Below are 13803 nucleotides of genomic sequence, written 5' to 3'. Positions count from 1 at the left end.
CTCCAGATCAAATGACAAAAATCACCATTTGCACAAAGAATTACTCCCCTCCCAAATGTGCATATTTTGATAATAGTATACAAGCTCTTTAGGGCCTTATTGTCTGTGTATTTTTCACTGTTTTCAGTTCCTTCAGTTGGGTTTCTGAGATATTTTTCCAAAGCCATGGAAAAACGGATCTAAAAAGGAGCAGATCATTGTGGGGTTTTTTTTTGTTTTTTTTTTTTTCATTGTGGTTTTAAAGCTTTCGTCTTGGACTGGTTGCAGCTAAATGAAAACAATGTGCAGATCACTGAGTAGGTCAGACTGAGGGAACTCAGAACCTTTGAAGCTTTACAGGGGTTGACCTAACAACAACTGTGGGGCCCTTACGGGAAAGAGGAATTAACTCTGTGAATGCCATCAAAACACAATCCTGGGGGGAAAGGAAAAAGAAAAACTCTACCCAGAGTTGGTTGGGTAAAATAACTTCCCTGTCAGGAACGTTCTTAACAGTTCTCCTATGTCTATGCATACCTTTTTCAAACCCCAACATTTGGGTTTGCCCCAAGCTTACTGATTGGTCAGCTTTATGAACTGATTGAATCCCCTATTCAAGTAAAGTCAAAGGTGGGTTTAGGGCAGAGACTGTCATTTTGACAGATATCCTGTTTGGCTTAAATGCTAGCCTTTTGAGCTTCAAGACCTGTTTGAGTGTTAAAAAAAGTAATGTGTCATGTTAATAATTTGCGACTTCAGATTCTATTTAATACTTGAATAAGCCCTTGTGGTTGAAACAGGAAACCAACTAAGGTGGCGAATTTAATAAATGTTGCCATTTGTATGGACTAGAATGATAACAGCCATGTTTCCTTAAGTCATCTTTAATGAAATGAATTCAGCTTGTCCACGTTTTGGAAATTTTTTAAAATGGTAACTGGGATCTTTTTCCTTCTACATGAGGTTATGAAAAGTGATGATTAACTCTTAGCTAACTGTAGAAATCAGCAACTGGAATGAAGCTTTTTCTTTTTTTTTGTTGTTAAGTATTTTCAGTTAATAAAAAGTGAAATAGAACAACTTGGCTGTGAGCTTAAGTAGATCCATTAATTGCACACATAGGTTGGTCTTTTGTTTTAAATAGCAGAAAGTGTCCCCCCAAAAAATAATGGTGATAATAGTCTCCCTCCCACCTTCAACACATATGTACACACAGCATACAGTTAGGTACGCCAAGAAACAGTTTCATAAAATACTCTTACTGCTTTTAGTTTCCCTTTTTGGGCCCACTGTGTATGTGTATTCCAGACAGGCTTGACAAGATGCCAAAGCTTTTTACTTTGTGGCCCGACTTTTAATCTGTTCCAGACCTTTTCAGTCAGAGAGCTCAAGTGTAGCTGAAGGGGAGCAGGAAAGGAGAAAAAAAAAGTGTGGGTTTCGCTGATCCAAAGTGACGGCAAATAGAGACAAGCTGTTAGCTGCTGAGTTTGAAGGAGTTTTCCTTGAAATCTGAAGTTCTATGGTGGATTGCATTTTATCTGCCAAAAAAATATAAACTATCCCCTTTCTGACCCTTTGAACCATGCAGACACCAACAAATGATGGATTATTGCTTTCGTGGTTGTGAAATTTGCTTTCCTATATTCCCCAAATCTGTATTAAAGTAATTACCATTTTTTACCCTAAGTCAAGTTGACCTATGTCTTTTGACACTTGAGAATGGAAGATACACCTCACCTCTGTATAAGCTTGACTTTATCACTCACCTCCTTCAAACACCAGCCTCTTTTATATTTCTGTTCTTTATCAGATACTTTAGAATAATTATATTTAGAATAATTTATCAGTCCTTTACATCCCACATGAAGTTAATAAATTATCCATGTAATATAAATTCAGGAAATTAATTTGTTATGTATTATTTTTTTTAATCTGATTTTCTTGTTCTTTAACATTTAAAAACTATTGATTTACAATATTAGTTTCAGGTGTATAACATAGTGATTCAACACTTTTATAGCTTATCCTCCATGTAGAGTTATTATAAGATAGACTGTTTCCCTGTGCTGTACAATATATTCTTGTTGCTTGTTTATTTTATCCAAAGCAGTTTGTATCTCCTAATCCCATACCCTTATCTTGCCCCTCCCTAAAAACTGTATATCTTTGACATTTATATTATTTTACAGCATTGATTAGTAATTCGTAACAAATCATGAAGTGATATCCAGTGGCAATAAGAATTAGCTGATATTTACTGACCTTGAAAAAAGGAGGGCTTTTGTTTGTTTTTAAGGAATCATATTAGGAATGTTTTTACCCTGTATTAAAGAAAGTTGATGCTTGAGTATTATGCAGGTCATTAAATTATTTCATATTAACCCTTTTTTCCCTAGAGATTTTATACTTACAAACATGAAGAGTCTCAGGTTTAAACATTTTCTTGTACATTGTAAAATTTTTTGTTTTACATAATATAGCCATTTGAATATTTTCCAGTAAAAGCCCTAATAAAAACATACACAGAAATTATAATTCCTGTTCTTCAGAATGAAAAAATCTACTCCAGAATGCTAATGGTCCGTGAACTGATCCTTTTATGTAATGTGATTTGTCCCTGTTTATATAAAAGGACACATTAAATAGTGTTAGAATCTGTGTTTCTGGAAATAAGTGCTAATGAGACCACTGAGATTAAAAGCCATTTGGTGTAAATAAAATACTAGAACTAGAGATTTGGATTAAAAGGTGTATCTTTTGAGTCTTAAAGGAGGTAATAAACAACGTAGGTTGGCGAAAACAGAATATTCTTTATGATTACTATCAACAGTTCTGTGCATAGAAATTCTGTGCATGGAAATGTCACAGGTAATTAAAACCTAGATGTTGATTTTGGTCCTTGGTTTCAGAGTTTCCCCAAATTTGCCGAAAGTCACAAGCCAAAAGTTGTTCAGCACATCTTTCTTATCAAAGTTAAATATTTTGCATCAATAATTAAAGGTCCGTTAAATTTTTTAACTGTTTAGACATTCATTAATATTCTCCCTTTAAGACCAACTATTTCTGATAGCTGTTATAAGTAATATTTTACTTTTGATGAAAAGGTACCTAATGACCAACTAAATAAATACCTAAGTCTGGTCTAGTAGAGGTAGGAAAAAACACTAAAGGCTGTGGAAACTAAATCTGTAACTCCATTATGAAGTCTTGGGTAGCTAAAATACCAACATGAATTTTATTGAAGGAAGTCTCTTGATATCCATGCATTAAAAACAAGTTTTTTGTTTTGCTTGTTTTTTTGTTTTGTTTCTCATGCTCTCTTTTAAATCTTGCCTGGTGATCCTAAAATGTGGGTGTTTGGTTGTGAATTATATTATTAACTACTTAGGGTAGGGAGGAAAAGATGTTTCAGTGTGTTTTAGGTATATAGAGCTGTTGCTAACTAAAACTTATGAAAACAAATACACCTCATAAAATTTGGCCCTGAAAAGGAACCTGTAATTCTTCTAATCAACATTTCTCAAAGGAGGAGGGAGAGTGTATCCTAGGCACTGAACGACATTCAACATCCCTGACTCTTGCCCACTAAATGCCATGGTGCCACCCAGTCCTTGTGACTCCCCAAACCACCAACATGTATTTTTAAAAAATACTGGGAGAGTGCTTCCTAGGTGGTGCAGTGGTTAAGGATCTGCCTGGCGATGCAGTGGACACGGGTTTGATCCCTGCTCCAGGAAGATCCCACATGCCGCAGAGCAGCTAAGCCAGTGAGCCACAACTATTGAGCCCATGTGCCTAGAGCCTGTGCTCCAAAACAAGAGAAGCCATGGCAATGAGGAACCCGTGCACCACAACAAAGAGTAGCCCCTGCTCGCTGCAACTAGAGAAAGCCCGTGTGCAGCAACGAAGACCCAACACAGCCAATCAATCAGTCAATTTATTTTAGAAAAAATAGTGGGAGGGGTGGGGAATATTGCCCCAAATTTGAGTTTCTCTCAGACCTTCGGAAATTGTGACTTACCCAAGGTTATATAGTTGAGTGACAGAACTAGAATCTGGACTTGATCTTTTGACACCCAAAATGTTAAGGAAATTTACCTTATGTGCAGTTAATCTTTCTTAACACACCTAGTTCGCCAGTACTAACACGTGGAAACTTCAGAGGGAGGAAGATGACAATGGGTAACGCATTTACTTGTGTACTGTATTGTGACTCATCTTGAGGAAATTACCCAAGGGTAATGAGTTTCTAATTACAGAAGTGAAACCATCTAGATGAATTATCATGCCTCACCTGTACCATATCCTTAAGAGATCACTTTTGACCTTTCCCTCAACTAGGAGTTTACCACATTACAAGGCAGTCCATTCTATTTAAAGAAGGTTTTAATGACCAGAAAGTATGTGTCCCTTTATTACTCAGAAATATATTTCCCTTCATATTTGTGAATAGTTCTAATCCCAGAGTGCTTTCTTTTAACTGTGGTTTCTCCAGTTTTTTTATGCATTAAGAGTGTGCTGAGCTCTTTACCAGTTTACTTCCCTTCTCTAGATGCCTTTCATTTAACTGGTGCCTCTTTAAATGTAATATTCAGTGTAGTTTTTAAATGCACATTATCCAGTGAGGAAAATAGTTATGACATTGCACAGACCTGGCATTTTATATACCCGCCAAAGATCCATTAGAAGAAGTTAGCTAGCATCCTGTTTTCTACATATGAATTCAAACAAATTGAATTGTGTTGGAGAAAAATTTACCTACTCAGTTGGGAATCAAGAGACCCAAGTTCTTCTGGTTTCACAATATAATCAACTCATTCAGACAGATACGTGACTTCTCTTGACTTAATTGGACTCATGTAGTAGGTGCTTTAAAGAATATTTCCAGTCCTTAATTAATTTAATACAACATGCTTGATTATGAATTCTTAAGTGACTGGTTTGGAACCTTGCTTAAGGTTACTTCTCAATAGCTTTATGGATTTGAGTGCACTGAGGTTTCAGAGACACTTTTGAACTATTTATTGCACCATTTAAGTTTAGCTTTTGGCCCGCTGGTCACAGCTGGGAATTGCTTTTGAAGAGGACACCGGGAAATCTTTCAACCTTTAATCTAAAGATAAGCCTTATCACATGGTAAGTATGCCCAGGCAAACAGAACTGATGGGGGGATGGGCAGTGCTGGATGGAATAGTTAAGTTTTGTCCACACTATCAAGCTCTGACACATATAGGAGTTTAAACATGCATGTGTTGGCAGGGTTCAACTTTACTGCCTTAAAGATGATGCATTTTTGGTATGCTTTGTTTCTAAAATTTAGAACTCTCATAAAGTTGCCATGTTAGGAAGCCTGATGTAAGCTGATTTGGAGTATAATTCCAGGCCATATGCTTAGTGAAGCCCTATTTAAAACATACTGTTGGAGATTGGTACTAGTTGTTGCGCTCACTACATGTTTTTTTTACTTAAAAAGCAAAAACTAACTGAAATGAACATTTCAATGCGTAAGGTTATAGAATATCAGTTAGTTCAGTACTTGAGGTCTGTAGTTTTAGTCTTTTTTTTTTCTTTTTTTAGTGTTATAGTTAAGATGATGGTGTCAAAATAGTTTATCAATCATGGTAAGCAATGTCTCCTACTTGCCAAGGGTGACTACACATATGTTAATGAAGTTAAAATAATATGTAGTTTCCACTTGACGATGGTTCAGCGATAAAAATAATTATATAGTGAAGAAATATTTTTCTTTGTTTACATAAGTTTTTCATATAGAATTTTTAAAACTTAAAGTCACTGAATGATAATTTAAATTAATGGCTTATTTGTGTTACTAAGGCCCCTCACGTCAAATACAAGAAAACTTAATTCACTTTTAAAAGAAAACTAAATTTCAAGTTATATTTGTACCAACTCTGCATTAATAGCAAGTATCTTATAAAATGTGCTGGAGAAGAGAGCCATTTGGTGATGCCACTTTTTGTGCCAACCTAGAGATTCAGATAAAAGGAACAGAAAAAGACATTATAGACTTCCCAAGGGAGTAGTCGGGATCGATTTCTGCTGAAATAAATCGCAGTAGTTTAGAAGGAGCGTGGTTCACATTCTCTGTTTTGTTTTATACTCGTTGTTCTGCTACCTTGGATGCTGAGGTCACTTCAGAACTCATTCTGGACTTGCTTTAGCTTGAAGATACTCTTGTGCATTACTAATAGCATCCTACTAACTAGGGATAGAAACTATTTCAGTATTTATTTACTCATTCAACAGATGAGTGCCAGTTATGTACCAGGCACTGTGCTAGCAGGCAGACAGAGAGTTGCAGGCTACTGAATAAATAATCATGTGTTAAGTACAATGAAGGATAATAAATAAGGTGCTATGAAAGGGAATAGTGTGAGGTGGTCAGGGAAGGCTTTTTTTTTTTCCCTCCAGATCCTTATTGGAGTATAATTGCTTTACACTGTTGTGCTAGTTTCTACCACTGGTGCAACGTAGTGAATCAGCAGTATTTATACATACATCCCCATATCCCCTCCCTCTTGAGCCTCCCTCCCCTCCCTGCTACCCCACCCCTCTAAGTCATCACCATTCATAAGTTGATCTCCCTGTGTTATGCAATTGCTTCCCACTAGCCATCTGTTTTATATTTGGTAGTGTATATATGTCAACGCTACTCTCTCACTTTGTAAGTTAGCGTACAATATTTGTGTTTCTCTTTCTGACTTACTACACTCTGTATGACAAACTCTAGGTCCATCCACCTCACTACAAATAACTCAATTTCATTCCTTTTCATGGCTGAGTAATATTCCATTGTGTATATGTGCCACATCTTCTTTATCCATTCATCTGTTGATGGACATTTAGGTTGCTTCCATGTCCTGGCTATTGTGAATAGTGCTACAGTGAACATAGGGGTGCATGTATCTTTTTGAATTTTGGTTTTCTCAGGGTATATGACCAATAGTGGGATTGCTGGGAAGCTCTATACTTATATAGAAAAGAGCTAGGTTTTGTGGTTGTCAGTCAAAATTCAGATTCATCTCTCCTAAATTATAAATTCTCCTAGTGAAAGAGCATTAATAGTAATAAATTACATGTAATTAGGAATAAAGTTATTAATAGGACTGTTTACTCGTTAATCTAACATGAATTCGTGATGGCAGGTAGATTTTAAAATGTTACTCCCCTTCTCTTTAGACCAATATTTTCATTATCTGTACTTTCTCTCCAAACTAGATTTTAAACTTTATTTTCATAGTAGAGGGTAAAAACACAGTTATATCCTGGGGACAGAGAGAGCTGAAGGCTAGTTAGACTGCTTTCTCCCTGCACCTCCTCACCTCATTTAGCATCTCCTGTGTCCTGCCCCACAGTGCTTAATGAGGTGATAAGGAGAAAATGTTCTTTTGGATGTTTTTTAAGTTTCATTCACAATTGTATTGTTTGAAAAATACCATTATAATGAATTTTCATGCCAGACTTTTGATAGATGGTTGAAGGAAGACGATATCGAATTGACCTAAAGAAAGATGTTATTGATGTTTTTGAGCAGTTTAGAGTCAGTATTTTAACCCGGTTTGGGGGCCCTGGAGGTTGATGCTTGGAAAGGGAGAAAAGTACGGAGTGTGGGGTGGAGAAATTACTTTGCCTATGATAAGACCTGGGGTAGAGTTTTAGAGGACATTAAACTGTTACCGCATCGTACAAAAGCAAAACCACAATGAGATACCACTTTATTCTAGGATGGCTAAAATGAGACAGTCATTAACAAGTATTGATCAGAATGTGGAACAGTTGGAACCCTCATACATTGCTGATGTGATTGAAAAATGATGCAGCTACTTTAGAAAACAGTTGGACAGTTCCTGAAAAAGTTAAACATATAGTTACCATATGACCCAGCAGTTCCATTCCTAGATATGTATGCCCAAAAAAGGAAACCATATGTTCACACAAAAACCTGCACATTTGAATGTTTGTAGCCACATGATTCATAATAACCAAAAAGTGAAAATAACACAGATACCCATCAGTTGATGAACAGACCAACAAAATGTATATCTGTACATGGAATGTTATTAGGTGATAAAAAGGAGTAACATGCTAATACATACTGTAGCATGGCGGGGGGGGGGGGGTCTCGAAAACATAGTAAGGGAAACAAGCCAGTCACAACATTGATTCCATATATATGACATGTTCAGAATAGGCAAATCCAAAGAGACAGAAAGTAGATTAATGGTTACCAGGGACTGGGGGAGGGGCAATAGGAGATGTACAGAGTTTCTTCTGGGGGTGATGATGAAAGAGTTCTGAAAGTAGGTAGTGGTGATGGTTATACAATTCTGTGAATATATTAAAGTTACTAAAGGGGTGAAATATCTCAGCATAACTTTTTTTAAAAAGTCATTCCTGGACGTGGCATTATATAGGTATAGCTTAACTGAGTGTTGGGAAACATCCTTTGCATATTGATAATAAAAAAGTATATTTAGTCATTAGATTAGGACCCTGACCTTTTGCTCCTTTTGTAAGAGACAGATTTTCAGTGTGAATCAAATAGTAATTTTCACTGAGAAGCCATCATGTTATATTTAAATATATAAATTATTGTGCCTTTTTGTAGACAATTCAATCCCCTAGGTCATATTGAAATACTTGGCTAGCAGTGGGTGTTTTGTGTTTTGTTTTTACTGTGTTAAGACTGACAAATGGCCTGTTAGTTTATGTTTTCAGAAAAGCATTCATTTCTTTTAATAAGCCCAGCATTTTACAGTCTTAAGTACCCTTGTAGGTACGGGGAAACCTAAAATTTGTTTCTTGTTATGAACAAACTAATATAGCCATTCTAACCATGTAATGTCCGAAACTTGATAAAATATTAGACAAAGTAAAGAAGTGCTTTCTTGTGGTGTGGGAGATTTGATATGAGTTAATGTTTTAAAAGTTCAAAAAAATGTTTCTAATTTTAAATTTTCTCTTAATGAGGTTACTAGGATTGAATTTATTATCTCAAAGTCTATGATTGATTACCAGATCTGTAATACTTTGTAGTTTCCAAGGTTGAAGATACAAATTATATAAATCTAAAATTTGTCTGAAGTTTGAAAATTGAGATGTTTAGAATGAAGTTTGGCAAGAACCCATGGTGATGACCCCCTTTGTTTTTGAGAAGGTGGTCTCTTATTTTCAGGAACTGCTGAGTGTATGATTTGCCACCATAAAGCTGTCAGGACTGATTTGTTAAGAAAAACTTGAAACAGTTACTATTTCATAGTCTAGGCAACAGACTCTGAATTTTTAAATAAAGCATATATATTTTTTTTAATTCTGGCCTATTTTAGGGGTTTGTTTTCTCCTTTACCTTTTAGAAATTTTGTTAAAACTGGAAACATTGGGATTTTGGTAGTTGATCACAGAGGGGAAGAAGTTTTCTTTTTTAGCTGCCCTGCCCCCTTTGCCCCAGGAAACAAAGCCTGTTTTGTTTCTTGCCTGCTTGTGAGGTCTCTGCTGCACCCCATGTGGGTGCACTGCTCTGTGCTTTGTTGAAATGCTTGAGATAGTCAAAAGGTAAAGAACGGGATGCTTCTGAAGTGAAGAAATCCCAGCTTCAGTAGATAAACATGGTTGTTTGAATTGGTCATTTAAGTGACCTCTTTATATGGAAACTTGTAGCACTGCTTGTATCCATAGGTAACAGCATTTAGGTAAACACAACCAAAAGTGCTCACCATTATTAGTCAGAGAGACTACTTCTGTTGCATATTTTGTGCAAATTTCTGTTTAGTTCTTTGGAGTTCTTATTCCATCTTTTGATACCCTATTTTTCTCTTTCTATGGTTTTTAATAGATAAGCTTAGATTTGAAAAAGGCCTTTCCAACCAATTCATTGTGCCATCAGCAGTGGTCCTTGTCATTAATGATTGCTGCTGATGGTATCTAATTCTGAGAAACTGGTGGGAAGCAGAGGATGTTTACCTGTTTTTTTTCACACAGTATTGTTATTGTCCAGTTAGTTTTCACAAGGAATAAATATTTTCATTAACTTGTTAAATGCTGTATTACTTAATAAAAATCCAGTGTGGAAAGCTCAAAAGCTTTTTTTTTCAATGTTTCTTAATAGATGAAATATTGAGTATTATATAGCTCTGAAATCTGTTTTGAAATCAATTATATTTTATTTCAACACTCCTCAGCTTACTAATGGGTTATTTCCTAGCAGTTTAAAAAATTTTTAATTTAACTGCTTGGAATGGAAAACATGTTTTTCACCCAATAGGTGTTTGCTCTAGGCCTCAGTTTGTGAGATGTTCACCATATGTGACATACTCAGATCTCTTCCCCAATTCTATTTAACTCATATCGAACCTGACATAGCATGAGGTATGAAAACATCTCCTCGGGAAAATAAATATGTTGAGTGCCCCACGGGAATGCCAAGAACATGTTCACCAAAAGAGAAGGCTCAAACTCCCCCACCTATTTTTTTCTGTTTAGATCTTACAGGAAAGATAAATATGCATATCTTTGTGAATCATAGAATATTTAGAAACAGTGATGGCATGGTGAAGTGGAAGGATGGGGGAGGGAAGGTATGGGAATTCAAGCCAAGATGATTATCTGTAGGACTGGTAATCTTAAAGTTTACAAAGAACTATTCGGAGAAGGGGGGAGGCTAACATTTTTGGAGCATCAGTTGTATTCCAGGACTGTAATAGATGCTTTACATATTATTTACAAGCCCCACAGTGGTCCAGAAGGGTGATGTTAATGTCCACAGGTATAGTTGAGGAAACTGAGGGTTAGATGAACTATTGTACTGGTGTGCCCAGCTCTAATCATGGTTTGTTTGACACTAAAGGCCATGTTTTTTTATATCATACTGTGATGCCTGTCAATTGTGCATCTAATAATGTTGGTGACAGGTAGATACAAGCAATTGTATTAAATGAGGTTATTGACTGGCAAATATTAGCTATTAAATTTTTTTGGTTTTTTTTCTATCCATTCCCCTGTAAAATATTAACCATGTAAGCCATAATTATTAAGGTTTTAGCCATTTATTCTTTGTAAAGACATTTCATAAATGTGATTTTTTTTTTGGCCATACAAGAGATTAATAAGGCTTTGAACAATATGAAGCAGTGAGTCATGTTTTTTTTTTTTTTTTTTGACATCCCTTCTCTGCTCTGCCAGGCAAAACATTTAAAAGAGATAACCAAAAAGACATAACTGGGGTCATAAATTTAAAAAAGATCTCTGTGGGTCAGAAAATAAAACCACACAAAGCAGTGAGCAGTGGCAGGGCTAGGGGCCAGTCAGCCAGTAGGATATCAGGAACTCACAATGTGTTAAGAACAAAGAAAGAGATACATGAAACAGGCTCAATGGTGAAAGCCAGGCGTGCAGCTGACTGGCCCTGGCCTGGTACAAAAGCAAGGATTGACCACATGTCAAGTCACAGATTTCAAGAATCAGTATAGAAACCAGATTCTTTTAACCACAAAGCAATAAAATTAGATCCCAATAATAAACACTTAGCTTCAAAAAAGAAAAGACTTGCTCTACGAGCTATTAAACATACAGGTTTTAATTAAAACTGTGGTACCTAATAGGAAGTTAGTTGAATAGGGGGAAAAAAAACTTCTATATACTACTTTGGAGTAATTTCAAGGATATGTTATTAGCCAAAAGGCAAAGTGAAGTTAGGTATTAAGAGTATGCTGCCATATATCTAAGAAGTATACTACTATATCTGTGTGTTTGCTTAGATTTTTAAAAATAAACAAAAAAAAAATAAACAAACTGTTGGGGGCAGGAGGATGGTGGGTGGTAAATAAAGCAAGTGTCTAAAATTCAAAATAACAGTTTCACAAGTGAACCAGTGTATTGAGTTGGCCAAATCACACAAAGAATTATTTCAGATGACACTTAACCACAGAGATTTGGCTTGATACACCTAATGAAATATCTTAAGGCTCAAAAAATGACACAGAAATCAAACCTTTTAATAATCATTTTGTTGATCATAACTAATAATAAGTTGTGTAGTTTTGAAATACTTGTATGTATAGGAGGATAATACATGTTAATGTTACTGGAACCAAATTTTTCGGCATTAGACAGAAAATAGTTGTAAGATCTAAGAATCTAAGCAAAAATCTCAAATGATACATATTGAGATTTTTTTATGGATGAAATGCTATAATATTTGCTTGAAAATAATTGAGGGAAAGTCGAGAATAGATGTAAAAAAAATTGTTTATGTATGGATCATTGGGAAGCTGGGTGATGACTACATGAAGATTCATAATCTATTTTTTCTGCTTCTATTTGTTTATGGAAATTACTTTTTAAAATTTAAATGTATGCTTGAGAGCATTAAAGTGTACTCCTAAATAACTCATGGGTTAAATGGAAATCACAATAGAAATTACAGATATTTAGAATAGAACAATTATGAATTTTAGGTACTATTTCAACTCTATGACATGGAAAAACAGTACTTAAAGGTAAATTTATTGACTTAAATGCTCTAAGGAAAGATTTAAACTAAGTAAGTTCAATTCAAGAAGTTAGAAAAAGAAATACAGAAAAAATAGAGGGGAAAAGTAAGAACAGAAATACCATCACCTTACAGTAATATCTCAGTAGGTTGAGTTGAACTAAGGCATTCTAAGAGAGGGTTGGTCTGTAATTTTGCTTCTAATATCCTGGGTTCTATATCGATGTTATGCTGCCTCATCAAGGAGTTGGTCGGTCTAAGGGGAAATTGGTAGGATTTCTATATTATCATATCTTAGATAATTAAATTTCTGCCTCAGTGAATACTCAACTGACTTAGAAACAATTCAGTGTTTCTTCAGCACAAGTTTTGTGCCAAGATGCTGGTCTAGGCACTGAGAATACATACATGATTAAGATACTCTCCCCACTCCTGTGGCACTCCAGTCTAAGAGAAGATATGAATTTGTAAATAAAAATACTACAGTCAGGTGGGACATGTCAGTAGACAGAAGTCCCAGGGTAGTGCCCTGAAGGAAGATGATTCTTAATGTACATGGCAGACTCTGGCAAAGGCGGGGGAGGTTTGCTCAAGTAGCCCCCAAGAAGAGTTGGCATTTACCAAGCGGGGCCTTTATGTCTTCAGCAGAGGACACATGAAAAATCACCACAAGGACTTTGCCATGTGGCTGGGAGCCAGTAAGTCACGAGAGCTGTCAGTGAATGTCATTTCAGATTTTGGCAGCAAGGTTCATGAGAGAGAGTAACATGTAATTTTTCTTTGTTTTAATGTCCTTGTAAGGTATTAGGGCTATGCTGGTTTCAAAAGTGTTGTGACGTTTCCTTCTTTGCTGTTCTCTGAAAAAGTTTGTATAAGATTAGTATTATTTCTTCCTCAAGTGTTTGTGAAGTCATTTGGGCCAGAGGTTTTCTTTGGTCAGTTTGTATTAAACATTTAGTAAAAACAGTGACCTGAAATTTCACCTTAAAAAGTTGAATATATGTCTAAAAAGGTGATACATCATTCTTGCTGCCATGTTTACATAATAAAACTTCCATCTGTTCACTGAGGTTACCACAATCCACAGTTTGATCAGTGTTGTATCAGTGACAGAAATTCACTAGTATAAGAATCCAGTCTGTTTGTAACTGTCAAATGGTGTATTATAGGTTAAACTGAAAAAATAGCAATGCCTACCTGGGCTGTATGGGGGTACAGTGGTGTTGAATGAGACCCATCTATGCCATCCAGATTCTTGTGGGCTTAATTTGTTATGAGCATGCATCAGATCGTTTAAGCTACTTGATTTATTAGAC

The 13803-nt window shown here is 35.7% G+C and overlaps 1 protein-coding gene across 12 annotated transcripts in view; it reads left to right on the top strand.

The window, feature by feature from the left end:
- The window catches only part of YAP1 (Yes1 associated transcriptional regulator), a 112439-nt gene that overhangs the window by 76788 nt on the left and 21848 nt on the right, over positions 1-13803 (top strand). The gene's annotated exons all lie outside the window — the stretch shown is intronic.

This window comes from Hippopotamus amphibius, chromosome 9, assembly GCF_030028045.1.
Source record: "Hippopotamus amphibius kiboko isolate mHipAmp2 chromosome 9, mHipAmp2.hap2, whole genome shotgun sequence".
Taxonomy (NCBI): Eukaryota; Metazoa; Chordata; class Mammalia; order Artiodactyla; family Hippopotamidae; genus Hippopotamus; species Hippopotamus amphibius.
The sequence above is the reverse complement of the archived record's forward strand: the minus strand, read 5'-3'. Positions and strand labels throughout refer to the sequence as shown.